The sequence below is a fragment of the Lethenteron reissneri genome, chromosome 42, assembly GCF_015708825.2.
Source record: "Lethenteron reissneri isolate LAM-NWPU_2019-01 chromosome 42, ASM1570882v1, whole genome shotgun sequence".
Lineage (NCBI taxonomy): Eukaryota > Metazoa > Chordata > Hyperoartia > Petromyzontiformes > Petromyzontidae > Lethenteron > Lethenteron reissneri.
This window is the reverse complement of record NC_083820.1, coordinates 6,963,050-6,977,592: the sequence shown is the minus strand read 5'-3', so window position 1 is coordinate 6,977,592 and position 14,543 is coordinate 6,963,050. Positions and strand designations below refer to the sequence as shown.

Here is a 14,543-nt window from a genome sequence, read left to right as displayed (position 1 = left end):
GACCAGTTCAGATAATTGTCACTGCTGTTGACGCACACGCTCACACATACTGACGCATAGGTGCACACATAGTCGTAAACATCGACACAATGGAGGTTATTGTTCAACTCGTCGCCACACACCCATAGGGTTGATCGGCAAGTAGACACAAGCCTTCCTCCGAGCCGCGCGTAGGGCGCCTACACACACCAAAGACAAATATCCCCCGTATAGCCTTAAGGGACTGTTGTGGCAAGTGCTGTTGGCCAACACCTACGAAAGGCCGACAGGACACACGAGGGGTTGGGTGGTTAGCACTACGCCGGGCCGCCTTTGTCTCCCGAGTAGCGGAGTAGCGACACACTAATTTTAGGCTGAGTCGACCTAGGGGATAATCAATACTCTGCCTTTGCGCGTGAGAGCAGATTGATAAACTATTGACACCAGGCAAGAGCTTCTTCATAATCGATAGAATACGGTACAGGTACACATTCGGGAGAATACAGGTACACTATTACTATGAAGTATACGGTAGTAGAGTAAGTAGAGAGAAGACGGCGCTGGGAGTATAATCGATGTTGCTGTTGTGTAACGCATCTCGCATCAAAACGTCCGGGCCGCTGTCTCCCACCTGAAGCTATGGAATCTCCCACACCCCCCACCGTGTATGCGCCTCCCGTTCCGTTGGTGGTGTTGGTTGTTGTTGCTGGCGGCTTTAATGTCACTACCTTATCATGATAATGATGGCATCGGTGGTGGAGGAAGTGTTCTTTTTTGTGGTGGTGGTTGTGATGGAATTGTTAATTCTGGTGCCAGTGGTTGTGGTGGTTGTTTTAATGATGATTGTGGGTGAAGCGATGTATATAACATTAACTATTTACCTGGTGGTGGTGATGGGGGTGGTGGTGATGGTGCTGATGATGGTGGTGGTGATGGTGGTGGTGATGCTGGTGGTGGTGATGCTGGTGGTGATGATGATGGTGATGATGGTGGTGGTGATAGTAATGCTGATGGTGGTAGTGGAAATGCTGGTGGTGATGGTGGCAATGCTGATGATGATTGTAATGATGATGATGGTAATGCTGGCGGTGATGGTGGTGGTAGTAATGATGCCAGCGGTGATGATGGCTATAACAATGATATGTCACTTATCCAATGTAAGCTAAATAATTGCACGCTAAATGCTACTACACAATGCATTTGCCAGTAAAAAATAACACGTGCAGACATACACACCAACTCAGACATCACCACCGCAATTCTCCACGGGATGTATCAACAAGAGGCGAAAATAGTCGCTTATACACATTGGGATAGACGCGGACTGGCTGTGTAGATGTGTTCATACGTGTTCATGTGCGTGTGTTAGTTCACACGTGTGTGCATCTGTCTGGCGTTGGTGGCGAGTGGTGGCGCAATGGTGAGCACACTGCGCTACGAACCCGGAAACCCGAGTTCGATTTCTTCCTCACGATCAATAACAGTGGGGGGGATTTTCGAATCTGTCCCTGGACATACTCTAGGTCCACTCAGCCTTCACTAGTTCCCGGTGTGGTGCGTGAGTTTTAGCTCAGGGAGATACAGATTCGACCGGGCGTGGTCTTTGGCCCACCCATCCCTTCGTGTGCCGTGTCGGCCTTCAAGGGTCCTTTGTAGCAGCACTTGCCCCAACAGCCTGTGTCGGCTATATGTGGGGTATTTTATCTTTGTGGTGCTTAACGTTCACTAAAGCAACGACCAAGGAATGATGATGATGATGATGATAAAATTAGTTTTTGGTCGATAGTGAGGATTACTTTGAAGGTAGAATTTGATGATGATGATGATGATGCTGAGCATCGATAGACGGTGAACATATCATTGATGGGTGATTCATTATGTTTAAAAATAAATGTTGTTTGTTGTTAACTGTGCACCGCTGCCAGAGCGCAGCAGCATCACAAGGGAATAATAATGATGCTACTTTATTTTGTAAACTGCATAGTGGCGCTATCCGTGCAAGTTGCATCTCACAGCGAGGATTTGTAACGCGCGCCGTGCACTCTTCGCATGGATGCGCAGGGGAAACCGCAGGCAGCCAGAATCGGTGCGACCAAAAATTTCCCAAGCTCTGCAGTCCTATATTTGGATCTTTGGCAAACTCCATTCATGAGTGTTTATACACAATGATGGTGATGATGAAAAAAACTCATTGATGGACGATGCCGAAGATGAAGATTCTGCAATTAGAATTTAATGATGATGATGATGTTGAAAGCTACATTGGTGGATGATGATGATGATGATAATGATGGTGATGAAAGTAGAATTGCATGACGAGTTGATAACCCTGCCCAGGATATAAACTCATAACCTCACACTTGGCAGGCGTGCCGCTCTTAATCCCGTACAGGAAGTTTAATTGACTGCGACGATCAAGTTGGTAATTATCGTGCCGTCATCCAAAAAAGTTGCATCGCTGCCAAAAGTAAAGCCACTGCAAATCGCGGCTCCCTCCTACATTGGCGGCGGTGCAGTGGGGCTCGGGCGCTGCGCTCTGCACCCGGACAACGCAAGTTCGACTCCTGGCCCCGGTTCGCATCAGTGGCGAGTGATCTGAAGCGCTTCCTGGGGGTCGGCACTGCAGATGTTTCATTTCGTCCGGAGCAGTCCGGAAAACATTGATCCAGGAATGATCCTGGAGCGCCAAAACCGTCTCGCCTTATTTTGTCCTAAAGCTGCTCATAGAGTTACGGGCATAGAGGGTGCGTTCATATTCTAGATTTGAGGCTTTCGTGACTGCAAGGATTCATACTCTTAGTTTTTTCGGTAAAGTAACGTAGGTAAAAAATGAAATTAAAATGAATAAAAATAAAATGATAAAAATCACAACGTTTCGGAGGCAACACAAGTCTCCGTCATCAGGTGGGACCGTCACAGCGAGATTTGCTGTATCAAGTGATGCAACACAAGTCTCCGTCATCAGGTGGGACCGTCACAGCAAATCTGGCTGTGACGATCCCACCTGATGACGGAGACTTGTGTTGCCTCCGAAACGTCGTGATTTATTATTTTATTTCTATTAATTTTAATATTTTTTTTTACCTACGTGACTTTACCGAATAAAACTAAGAGTATGCGTTCATATCGTTTTATTGCGGATATGTGGGTACCTTGCACAGTGCGCTAGTGGTAGTGCCTTACGCCAACAATCCCTACTCCAAGCCGAACTCGAATGGAATACCAAATTCCGCCCCCATCAACCCGCAGCTGACCAGCGTGGTGAAGTATGTTCGAACAATGACCGACGCAGCGTGGTGGGGAGGCCTTAATCGAGCAGTGGACTGACACACACAGACGCTGTACACGTGTTCCCCGCGCTCCTATTGACCCCGAGAATTAATAACAGAGACTGGGGGCCGCTTGACAGCCGGCTGGTTAGCTCAGCTGGTTAGAGCGTGGCGCTAATAACGCCAAGGTCACAGGTTCGATCCCCGTACGGGTCACGGGAGAGTTCTATTTATTTACATTATGCTACTTTACTTACACAGCGTGTTGGAGTTTGGTTAAGCACAAAGATAGAGATTTCCCCTATAGCCTTGAACAGGCTGTTGGGGCAAGTGTTGTTAGTTGAGCACCTTTGAAAGGTACACGAAGGAGTGGTGTGATATTTACACAGTTACCACAGGTACTAATTTAAGGCCGCGTAGTGTATAAAGACAACCCGTAAGTTCAACTCTTTACAAACACGCAAAATGTTTAACAATACTTCACCACTTTGGTTTAAGTTGTGGGTAGGGATGTGTACTCTTAAATTATTTCGGTAAAGTCACGTAGTTAGAAATAAAACAAATCACGACGTTTCGTTCGCAACACAAGCGGTCGTCTTGCGTTGCGAACGAAACGTCGTGATTTGTTTTATTTTATTTCCAACTACGTGACTTTACCGAAAGAGCCAAAGAGTATGAATTCCTGTAGTCACGAAAGGGACCTGGTCAGACATCACTTGCCACTGATGTTAGAGCCACGCCCGGGAATCTGGATTACGGAGGAGCTGGTGGGTGCAATGCATAACCAGTGTACCACCGCCCCCCTTGCACCCTTGCAAATGAAATAAATTCACGGGCAGAGAGAGAGAAAAATGCTCGCTCGCTCGCGCGCGCAAAAATGCCGGCGTTGTTTGAACAGCTGAGCGTAGGGACGACTGACTGACTTGCATGGGATGCAAAAAAAAATGTATCCGTGTGAATCAGGTTCAATTCTATAGAACTTGCGGGATGAGGGAGGGTGGCAAAGTTGGTGGGGGGGGGAGGAGGTGAAAGGGGGTGTGGGTGGCACACGTGGGTGATGGAGTAGCAGAGCGAGAGGCAGAGAGAGAGAGAGAGCGAAGTAGCTGCTAATGGGTTAGGGGAAATAAAAGGGGGCGTTGGGAGGGGGTTATTGTGGAAAAACATTCCTGGAGCCGTGGAAAGTCCGGGGGACCTCTCCCACCGAAAATATTCACGGTTGGAATTCGCAGGGGGAAGGGGAGGGGGCTCCCATGGTGGTGGTGGTGGGGGGGGGGACGTCGACGATGAGCGTCGAAATTGGGATTCGCTCTCATCGCACACAAAGTGCCTTGCTGCCACAAGTGGACCACAGTGCCTCCTCGCTGACTTCGTCGGGGAGCTTGAACCACCGCCGTCACGCCAACTCCTGCCGGCCATCGAACGAAGATGGTCAAACCTCGTCGCGCGCTTTCAGATGCGCTTTCTCGCGGCCGTCTGGAACGCTCTTCCTTCCGATGATAGGAAGCCACTTGGGAGCTGTGCCCTTTTAAATAGCCTATTTTTAAAACTAATTTCTTAACGAGGCTGATTGTTTACGTGCGTTTAGTTCGTTGTCCTTCCCTCCGCACCTCCGATTAGCACGGTTGGCTATGTACGGCGCGAAAGAAGTTCAACGTATGTACAGGTGATCGGAGTGCCGTGATTTGTGCTCGACTGTTGGCGGGTTGACGGAGCGTAGGGAAGAGTGTTGTTAGCGAGCGCCTATTAAGGCCCGTGGTGGCAATATAGCCAAGATCCACGGCCGCCCGACATTGCTATGATGAGTGTTGGTGTGAGTGTGGGGAGCGGTGGTAGTAGCGGTTAGCGCGCTGCGCTATGAACCTGGCGACACGGGTTCTATTCCCGCTCACGGCCAATACCTGTGACGATTATCTGAACCGGTCCTCGGCCTCCCCCTAGGTCGACTCGGCCTCAAATGAGTACCTGGTGCGATGTGATTGCCACTAGGGAGACAAAGGCGGCCGGGCGTGCTGCTGGCCACCCACCCCCTCGTGTGCCATGCGGGCCTTCATAGGTGCTTGCTAACAGCACTTGCCCCTACAGTCTGTTCAGGCTATACGGGGGATCTTTGTGTAGTGTAGCAGTTAGCGTGCTGCGCTACGAACCTTGCTCCTAGATTTCTATTTCCTCTCACGGCCAATCGGTTCTGGGCTTCCCCTAGGTCGACTCAGCCTCAAAAGAGTACCTGGTGCGGTGTGTGAACATCGTCACTGGGGAGACAAAGGCGGCCGTGCGTGGTGCTGGCCACTCACCCCCTCGTGTGCCGTTCCGGTCTTCATAGGTGCTCGCTAACAGCACTTGCCCCAACAGTCTGTTGAGGCTATATGGATAATTCTAGATTTGAAGCTTTCGTGACTGCAAGGATTCATATTCTTAGGTTTTTTCGGTAAAGTCACGTAGGTAAAACATCAAAATTAATGAAAATAAAATAGAACAAAAAATCACGACGTTTCGGAGGCAACACAAGTCTCCGTCATCAGGTGGGACCGTCACAGCCGAATTAGCTGTATCAAGTGAGGCAATGATTCAAGAATCATTGACTTTACCGAAAAAACCTAAGAATATATATGGATAATCTTTGTCGGTGTTTTTTTAATACCGCACAAGGTATTCGTTTAAGGCCTCCTAGTCGACCTCAGGTGACAGACCAGCTGAGCTATGTAGTTATTCTTCAGAAGCGACCTGGCCACAAATGATCGCTCAACGAAGTGGCTGATCACGTGGCAATTTCTAGCAGCCAAATACTCTAAACGCACCTTTCTAAATGTGGAGGAGGAAAAAATAATCGGAGAACCTCGACAAAGAAATCCACACGGCCACGGGGAGAACATGCAAACTCCAAACGCACAGCACGCGTCAGGGTTGGGACTTAACCTATTGCCCTCCTGTATATCAGGTGAGGCAGTTAACGTCTCGCCACCGTGGATAATCCACTCAATCTCTTGCGGACGCAGCACTGGCAAAGCATCGAGCCACTTCGACAATTCACCACATTCATCAGCATCGTATCACGCGTGGGGGGTTGCAGCAACCGGCCCGAGTGTGAAACCGCAGAAATGTGGCCCGAATATCGCACGGCGCGCATTTCTGGCCCACGAGGTTACAGTCTCTTGCGCAAGAGACGAAGAGATGGGTCAATATGCAGAAGTAAGCGCCACGCGTTGCAACGGAGCCACTTTTGAGAAATGTTTGGAATGTCATCGGCGCCAGATGACGAATGCAACCGAGCGAGCCGTGGCATCGCCTTGTCCAAGATGACTCGGTGAGAGATGGAACACTTTCTGCTGTCGGGGTGATTGCCGCGTGTTGGCTTGCTGCTGCTGCTGCTGCACGGGCGTAATGAGTAGCAACGGACCGGACGCAGGTCCATATTCTTGGTTCTTTCGGTAAAGTCACGTAGAAGGGAAATAATAAAATAATAAAAATAAAACATTAGACGTTTCGAAAGAACCAAGAATATGAATCCCTGCAGTCACGAAAGCTTTCAATCAAAATTGGACGCAGGTCTTTCAATAATGACACCACGTGGCTTTCAAAGGGGAAAGTATTTTATAGGTGACGTTTTTTGGGGGGGGGGGCGGAGGGGTGAGGCTCTTTCAGAATGAGACGGAGCTATGTACGCGTGCGTCCGTGCGTACAGTGTGTGGTGTAGCAATGAGCGCGCTGCGTTCCTGTAATTGCCGAGGATGGAGGGGGGTAAGGGGAAGAGATGAAGCGAGGTGGTAGCCATGGAGAAAGTTCCGGTGGGTGGGTGTGGGTTTGGGTGGAGAAGACACGTGAATGAGGGGGGTGCCAAGGCTCGGGACGTATGATGTGGTCGCAAGGTCAGGTACTTCATGGTGCGTGGTAGGATTGATAAAAAGGGTGGGGGGGGGGCTGACACTCTTCGGTATGGATGAAAACAAGAGCGTCAGAGGGGGACGCATTCGAGCAGGAGAATGTGTTTGGTTGTGGTGCCCGGCGGTTTTAGGGACCGTCCATAAATGACGTCACGCACCTAGAGGGGGGAGGTCAGACATTTGTGAATGATGTGTGACGAGGGGGGGGGGGGGTGAGAAATGTGACGTCACATCAAAATGCGCAACTTTAAATAAATATATAATTGTTATAACAACACTCCTACAACATCAGAGTGCAGCGCCACATTAAATACGCACTACAATGATTTTAATAGTTTAAAGCGATTTGAAGCATATGTAATTTTCAAAATGGAAATATGTTTTTTTTTGGGGGGGGGCAGAGCTTTGTGACGTCATATTTGAGGGGTTGGGTCTGACTTTTTGTGACGCCGTGTGACGAAGGGGGGGGGGGTTAAAAATCGTCCAAAATCGCGTGACGTCATTTATGGACGGCCCCTTAGAGCCAAATTGGCTCGTCACGTGGCAGGGGCCAGTGGGGAGGCCAACCCAGGCGTTGTCACCTCAGTCCTAACAAGTTTAGTGGGGTAGGAGAGTGTGGGTTTGTGCATAGGGGATAGAGTGAAGCCATGGGAGGGGGGTGGGGAGGGGGGTGGGGAGGCCCACCAGAGGCCTGTTGGCCACAGAAACACGTGGCACGAGTTCTGCGGCGGTCTGACCACGGCTGCAGGGCAAGTGGCAGCACCCAGAGTCACAACGACAAGGTATGGTCGGGCTGTACAGCCCCACACCCCCCACCACCCCAATGGTTCTGTAGTGTGTAAAAGGGTGGTGATGAATGGTGGGATGGGGAGGAGAGGATATTTTCTCGGGCAAGTTCAGAGGTATTTTTTTTATATAAAATATATTTTATGCCCGAGATGGGGGGGGGGGGGGTAGTGGGCCGTGCAATGACCGAGAATGGATGGAGCGTAGGGAGGGAAAGAGACGAGATAGTTGCGTTGGGGGGGTTATGGGGGCAGGCCCGAACGTGTGGGGTGGGGGGTGTAGAAGACCACGTGAGTGAGGAGGACAAGAAGGGTGCCAAGGCTGTGTTTTCGTTGCGTTATTGATAAAAAATAAAAACAAGTTAGTTGGTGTTGATACAGGCGGACGTGGCTGTAATTGATTGAAAAGTTGGACGACCGTGATATTCCCTGCAAGCAAGAGACGGGTTGTTACACTACGAACCCGGCGAACCGAGTTTGATTCCCGCTCACGGCCAGCACCAGCGACGGTTATCTGAACCGCGTCCTGTGGCTCACCTAGGTCGACTCAGCCTTAAATGAGTACCTGGTGCGGTGTATAAACATCGATCACTAGAGAGGCAAAGGCGGCCGGGTGTGGTGTTCGGCCACCCACCCCCTCGTGTGATGTGCCGGTCTTCATAGGTGCTCGCTAACAGCACTTGCCCCAACAGTCTTGTGGAAAGCTATATCGGAGATATTTGTCTTTGTATCTGTTTGAGTCTTGGATCTCTGTGCGACTCTATGATCGAGTCTCTGTGTGATCCGTGGGTCTCTGCGTGCGAGTCGATGGGTCTCTATGAGAGCGACGTTTATGGGTCTCTGTCATTCTTGCGTATCTGTGAATCAATCGTTCTTTGCGAGCCTGTGTGAGCACACATCATCAATTAAATAAATAAAAACACATTTAACAGGATGGCTTTGTGTGTACAGTCATTGGTGGTTGGGCTGAAATCATTAATTTGGTTTGATCACAGTCTGTGAGTCTGCCGTACTGTACTCCATGCGTGTGTGTGGGTCTCTGTGTAAGACTGCAAGTCTCGGTGTGAACCTGTGAGTTTCTCGGTGAGTGTGTGGGTCTCTGTGTAAGACTGCAGGTCTCGGTGTGAACTTGTGGGTTTTTCGGTGAGTGTGTAGGTCTCTGTGTAATACTGCGGGTCTCAGTGTAAGTCTGCGGGTCTCTGTGGAAGTCTGGAGTGCAACGCAAAGGAACGGTAGACAAATCCCTTTAAAAAACATTGCAAATAAAACTCGACTCTGTGTATCTTACCAGGTAAAGCCCATTGAGCGTCTCACTTGTGGCCAAAACCACGCCCGACCGCCTTTCTCCCTCCATTTTTCTCACTCGACCACATACACGCCCATATATATATTATCTTTTGGAAGCCTGCGTACGCAACTTGCCAATTTTAACGTGAATAAAATTATATAAACTTTGGGTCGGAACGCAACGTTGCCTGGGCATGCTCAGACGCAAATTAACCTAAGCGACTTTCGGTAGTGGTAATTCCGCATTCCTATGGCCGAGACAAAGTCGAGCCATGCGACACCTACCGTTGAGTTCCACCACAGCGACATGCTGTACAATTATTGTCTCCCAAGGGATGGGGATGGTGAAGACGATGGGCTAAGCCAAACTGCTGATCCGGTATTGAACTCGCAAATATTGGCGATGTACGGGCAGAGTGGGTGGCGCAGTGCTTAGGTCGCTCAACTCACAACAGCATCATGATCATCACCACGTTAAGGTCGATAAAGCGAGTACCACATTGTGAGAAGCGAAGAGTGGGTGGTTTATGGAGGGACTTGCCCACCCCCCCCTCCCCCCGAGTAAACGTGGAATTTCCACCACCGCCATCGCCACACACGCTCGAATGAGGTTGCACTGTTTTTAAACTCGGCGTCGGCGTCGCACTGTCCGGGAGGCGAATTACTCGGTCCACCGATTATTGACCTCGTGTACGTGTGTGCAGGCATTTAGCACGAGAATCGGAGCAGCGGTGTGGAACTTTCGACTGACCCCTGACCTATGAGCGAACCCATCCAGCCTCCGCACCGTCAATATTCTGGTGAAAATTGTAACATTTGTGCCGCGTTCAAGTTGTCTCAGCCCTTCTGGAACATCGTCGCATTCTTACATCCGTCGCTCGGCCACGAACCGTCCACGGTGCGGTTTGACGAACGAAAATATTGACGACGCACTAACTCGGCTGTCCGTTTCACACAAAAATTCACCACTGACCGATTAAAATACTCGAATTCCCACGCCGTCGATAATCGCATCGGGCGGTGTTTTGTGCGACTGCCGTCTTCGCGATTGACGACGCAAGCTTCGTGCAAATGTTTTTTTGATTTCCTTGAGGCGCGTGGTGGAAAAGGCTCGTGACAACAGACGCGAGATTCTGCACCCCCAAGGTGGCGACACCGCGATATGCATCGGTACATGTCTCCCGCTGCACCTGGGGCGTTGGTTCCCTAATCACACCGGTCATCCAACGCAGCATCAGCAGCGACTTTTGGCTGAGCCATCGAACAAAGACGGTCACTGGCATCGCGGCGCTCTCAGATGCACTTCTGCGGCCGTCTGGAACACTCTTTCATTCCGATATTGGGAAGCCACATGGAGCTGTGACGCACTTTGAAATGATCATCGAGATTGACCAACTAATTTCTTTCGAAATGCTTTTTTTACGGTGCTAAATAAGTTCAACATACATACATCATCATGATCAACAGCAGCGGCCATGATCTATACACTACGAGATGAGGACATGTCTAAACTGTCGCCATCTTTCGATTTAAAGCTTTCGTGACTGCAGGGATTCATCTTCTTGGTTCTTTCGGTAAAGTAACGTAGAAGGGAAATAATAAAATAATAAAAATAAAACATAACAAAATAATTCTCACGACGTTTCGGCCACAACGCAAGCAGCCGTCCTCAGGTGAAGACCAGGTCTATCGGGGAGACAGCGTCTGAATGAAACACCACCAGGCTTGGAGCGCATATTTAAGCTGGGTTGGAAGGGGAAGAGCGCTTTGACAAAATAATTTGCATATCAAGAGGAATTTAGCATATTTATGGGAAATGCAGATATGTGATTAGTACTACTTGTGAAATGCGTCTATGACGGGTTTGCGACGCAAGAACGAATCTGGCTCCTGTGCGCACGAGCTGATGTGGCATTCCCTTCTGCTGCTACCAAAAGAATCCCCGGTCCTCTGGCAACACCTTCAAGCGTTACACGAAAAATTAATTGGTAAATTTCACCCACTAACCCCTCCACAAATAAATAAATAATCCCCCACCCTCCACCTACCCCACATGTCACCCGGATTAACATTTCTCACAAAAAAATATTCGCAAACTGTCAACTCGCAATAAATCTAGAGACATTTCGGAAGGGATCCTATGGCGTTAATGAGACCATATTGGAGTAGGTGTGTGGTGAAATATTTCAATGAACGGTCCATTCTTTTTGGACCGAGGCGACAGATCGCAACTCGTAAGCGGCTCATCGTGAGCAACCACGTGGGACGTGAATCCTTCCGGTCCGAACGCACCGCGACTCGAGTGTTTACCACGGGCAATGACTCAAGTGAGCGCCGCGACTGACGAACTGACTCACGGTTGCACAAACAAAGGTTCCCAGACTGACATATCAGGATCGTGGTGGGTGGGTGGGTGGGAGAGAACGGGGGAGGGAGTGAATCACTGACCGCCCAGGGCTCTGTTTCGCGATCCACGGGCGCGGTTGTGGCAGGTGAGCAGGTGAGAGATGAGGCGTGTGTGTATCTGTATGTGTGCGTTGAGTCACGTTCAGTGATGATTATCTGAACCGGACATGGGCCTCTCCTAGGTCGACTCAGTCTCAAATTGGTCCCTTGTTCAGTGTGTAAACATCGCCACTAGGGATACAAAGGCGGCCGGGCGTGGTGTTGGCCACCCACCCCTCGTGTGTCGTGCCGGGTTTCATAGGTGCTCGATGACAGCACTTGCCCCACCAGTCTGTTAAGGCTATACAGGGGATATTTGTCTTTGAGTCAAACTCACTCATCCAGCACTCACTTAACTCAATGCAGGATCGCTCAATTCACCCATCAAACAGATTCACGAAGCCAGACAGACTCACTCGCTCACCCAGAATCACTCGGTCACTCACCTCTAAGCCTCATCAATAATTATAATCACTCACTCGCATGCAACTCGCTCACCCCACCCAGTCTCACTCACCTGATGAATCACACACTCACGCACCAAGACCCCACTCACCTCAGATTAACGTTTCCCGAATCTGCTGTGTCTCATCAGCTAGGCGCGGCCTCATGGAGCCGATGCCACTGAATGCCCTGTTAATTATTATTATTATTCTCTTTTTTCACAAGGCACAGACGCCCACTCACGAACCACTCAAGTTCTATATCAAGACACAACATTTACAATATCATGAAGCTAGTTATAATTACTGGCGAAACGTCGTACTCAGAGTGTAAATGATGTGGCTTGGCTCTCCTACACACCGGTGTTGCTGTACTAGTAACGAATTGGCATGTTCTGTTTACGTGACAAACCTTACTAATTGGCTGTGTCGGGTGGTGGCGGGTTTAACGACACATTTATATTTTTACGCGATCTAACCCAAAACAACCCTCTATTATGAATCAACTTTGCCTTCGCCAAACACCCGGCTCGCTTCACTCGTGCCTTGAGACATTGTGCGAGGGGCCTAATAAAGGCAACATGATATAATTATTATGAGGACAAAATCGATGGAATCCCTGGCCCGATCTCTTCAAAATTCGGAAGCTGAGCAAGGCTCGAGTGAGCCTGGATATCGATTGGAACGGTGCGGCCAGGGTTCACCAAAACGGACCGCTTTTGTGGCTACTGCGTTGCTGTAACAAGACACACAAAAAACGCAAACCGTGGCACGACTGTGACTCCGCCAACCGGCGTTGAAGACCGTCGTGGTAAGTGAACGGCGGTCAACGAACAACTCTGCACCGAGCCCGCACGGTTACGGCGAAGCTCTTGCATTCATGACATAAAAAAGAGGGCCCTTAATTCCACGTGCCGACGTGGACCTCTGCCCGCTCGCTGGAGATCTTTGAGATCGGCGAATCGGAACGAATTTGTCGGAAGAAAAATAAATAACCTCGCCCTCCACCCTTGCCGAGTTTGAACGAACCCGTCACCGCTAAACGGACCCCGAATGACGATGTCGAGCACACAGGTGGCAGGGGTGGCGGGGATCTGCGCCACTGTTCACACAACCGGCCCGGCTGAACACACAAACACCGCGTGGAGATTTTAGTGGACGGGGGGGGGCTGACCCCCCCCCCATTACGTTTGTTGTTTTATTTATGGGGGGGGGGGGGGCGACTTCACTGGAAAAAAAAAACCAAAACGCTCGGTGGAATTATACAGAGCAGGGAGTGGCCCGAATGCCGAGATGAAGGGAAGGGTTAGAAACACTGGAATTCTTGTTTTACGTCACCAAGTGAGAGACTGGTGCGGTCGGCCAGTACACTATTGTTATTGTGTGCGGTCCTCAATAGAGACCCGGGCAGGCAGTCTACCGTCTCGAGGCCTCATCGGAGACCGGCCAGGCAGTCTATTGTCTGGGGGTCTCAACAGAAACCGGCCAGACAGTCTATTGTCTAAATTCTCCAAAAACGTGCTAAGTAAGAGTGGTCAAAGTCAAAATACCACGACATGAACTCCAGCCAGTTATTACCACAGTCCTTTATTGTCCGATCAATCGCGAGCAGCACCTACCTGAACAGGTCTTGAACTTGGGTTGCAATATTCTTCGGTAAATCGCTAAACGTTTCGCAGTGCTATGACAGTATTTCTAATTGTAGGCGGGGGTTTATTTCAGCAGAGCCCTCTCTCCGTGTAGCCACCCCGAAACACATTTCAGCATCCCGGAACACCACGTCAAGTATACACGTCGCTATGGCTGTGGCTATGAGTCACGTGTCACCTACTCGAGGCTACGAAGTTGGCCCGGAGAATATTTAGTGGGGTATTGAGCCCCTGACTAAGAGCGAAAGTAGCACGAAGAGAGGCCACATGTGAGAATGTTGAGGTTGATGTTGGGGAAATCTCGAAGGGAAAGGAGGAACGGCAAAGTTAAGACCTTAGCGGATTTTTACAAATATTCCAGAGAGGGCGATGGAGGCGAGTCACGCAGAGAGCCATAGACTCAACACAGAGAGCCATAGACTCAACACAGAGAGCCATAGACTCAACACAGAGAGCCATAGACTCAACACAGGGAGCCATAGACTCAACACAGAGAGCCAGGCACACACAGACACCCATAGACTCACTCACGCAGAGAGTCATATACTCACGCAGAGAGCCATAGACTCAACACAGGGAGCCATAGACTCAACACAGAGAGCCATAGACTCACGCAGAGCCGTCAACTCACACACAGCCATAGATTCACACAGAGAGCCATTGACTCGCACACAGAGAGCCAGGCTCACACAGACGCCCATAGACTCACTCACACGGAGATTCATAGATTAGAAGGGAAATTGGGATGACATCGGTGCAGGGCAGAAGGAGTAGAGGGTGACCGGGGCTGAGATGGGCGGATGCTGTG

At 49.9% G+C, this 14,543-nt stretch overlaps 1 protein-coding gene across 1 annotated transcript in view; it reads right to left on the bottom strand.

Annotated features, from left to right (window-relative positions):
- LOC133353094 (syndecan-2-like) overlaps positions 1–14,543 on the bottom strand; it is a 74,238-nt gene that overhangs the window by 58,769 nt on the left and 926 nt on the right. The gene's annotated exons all lie outside the window — the stretch shown is intronic.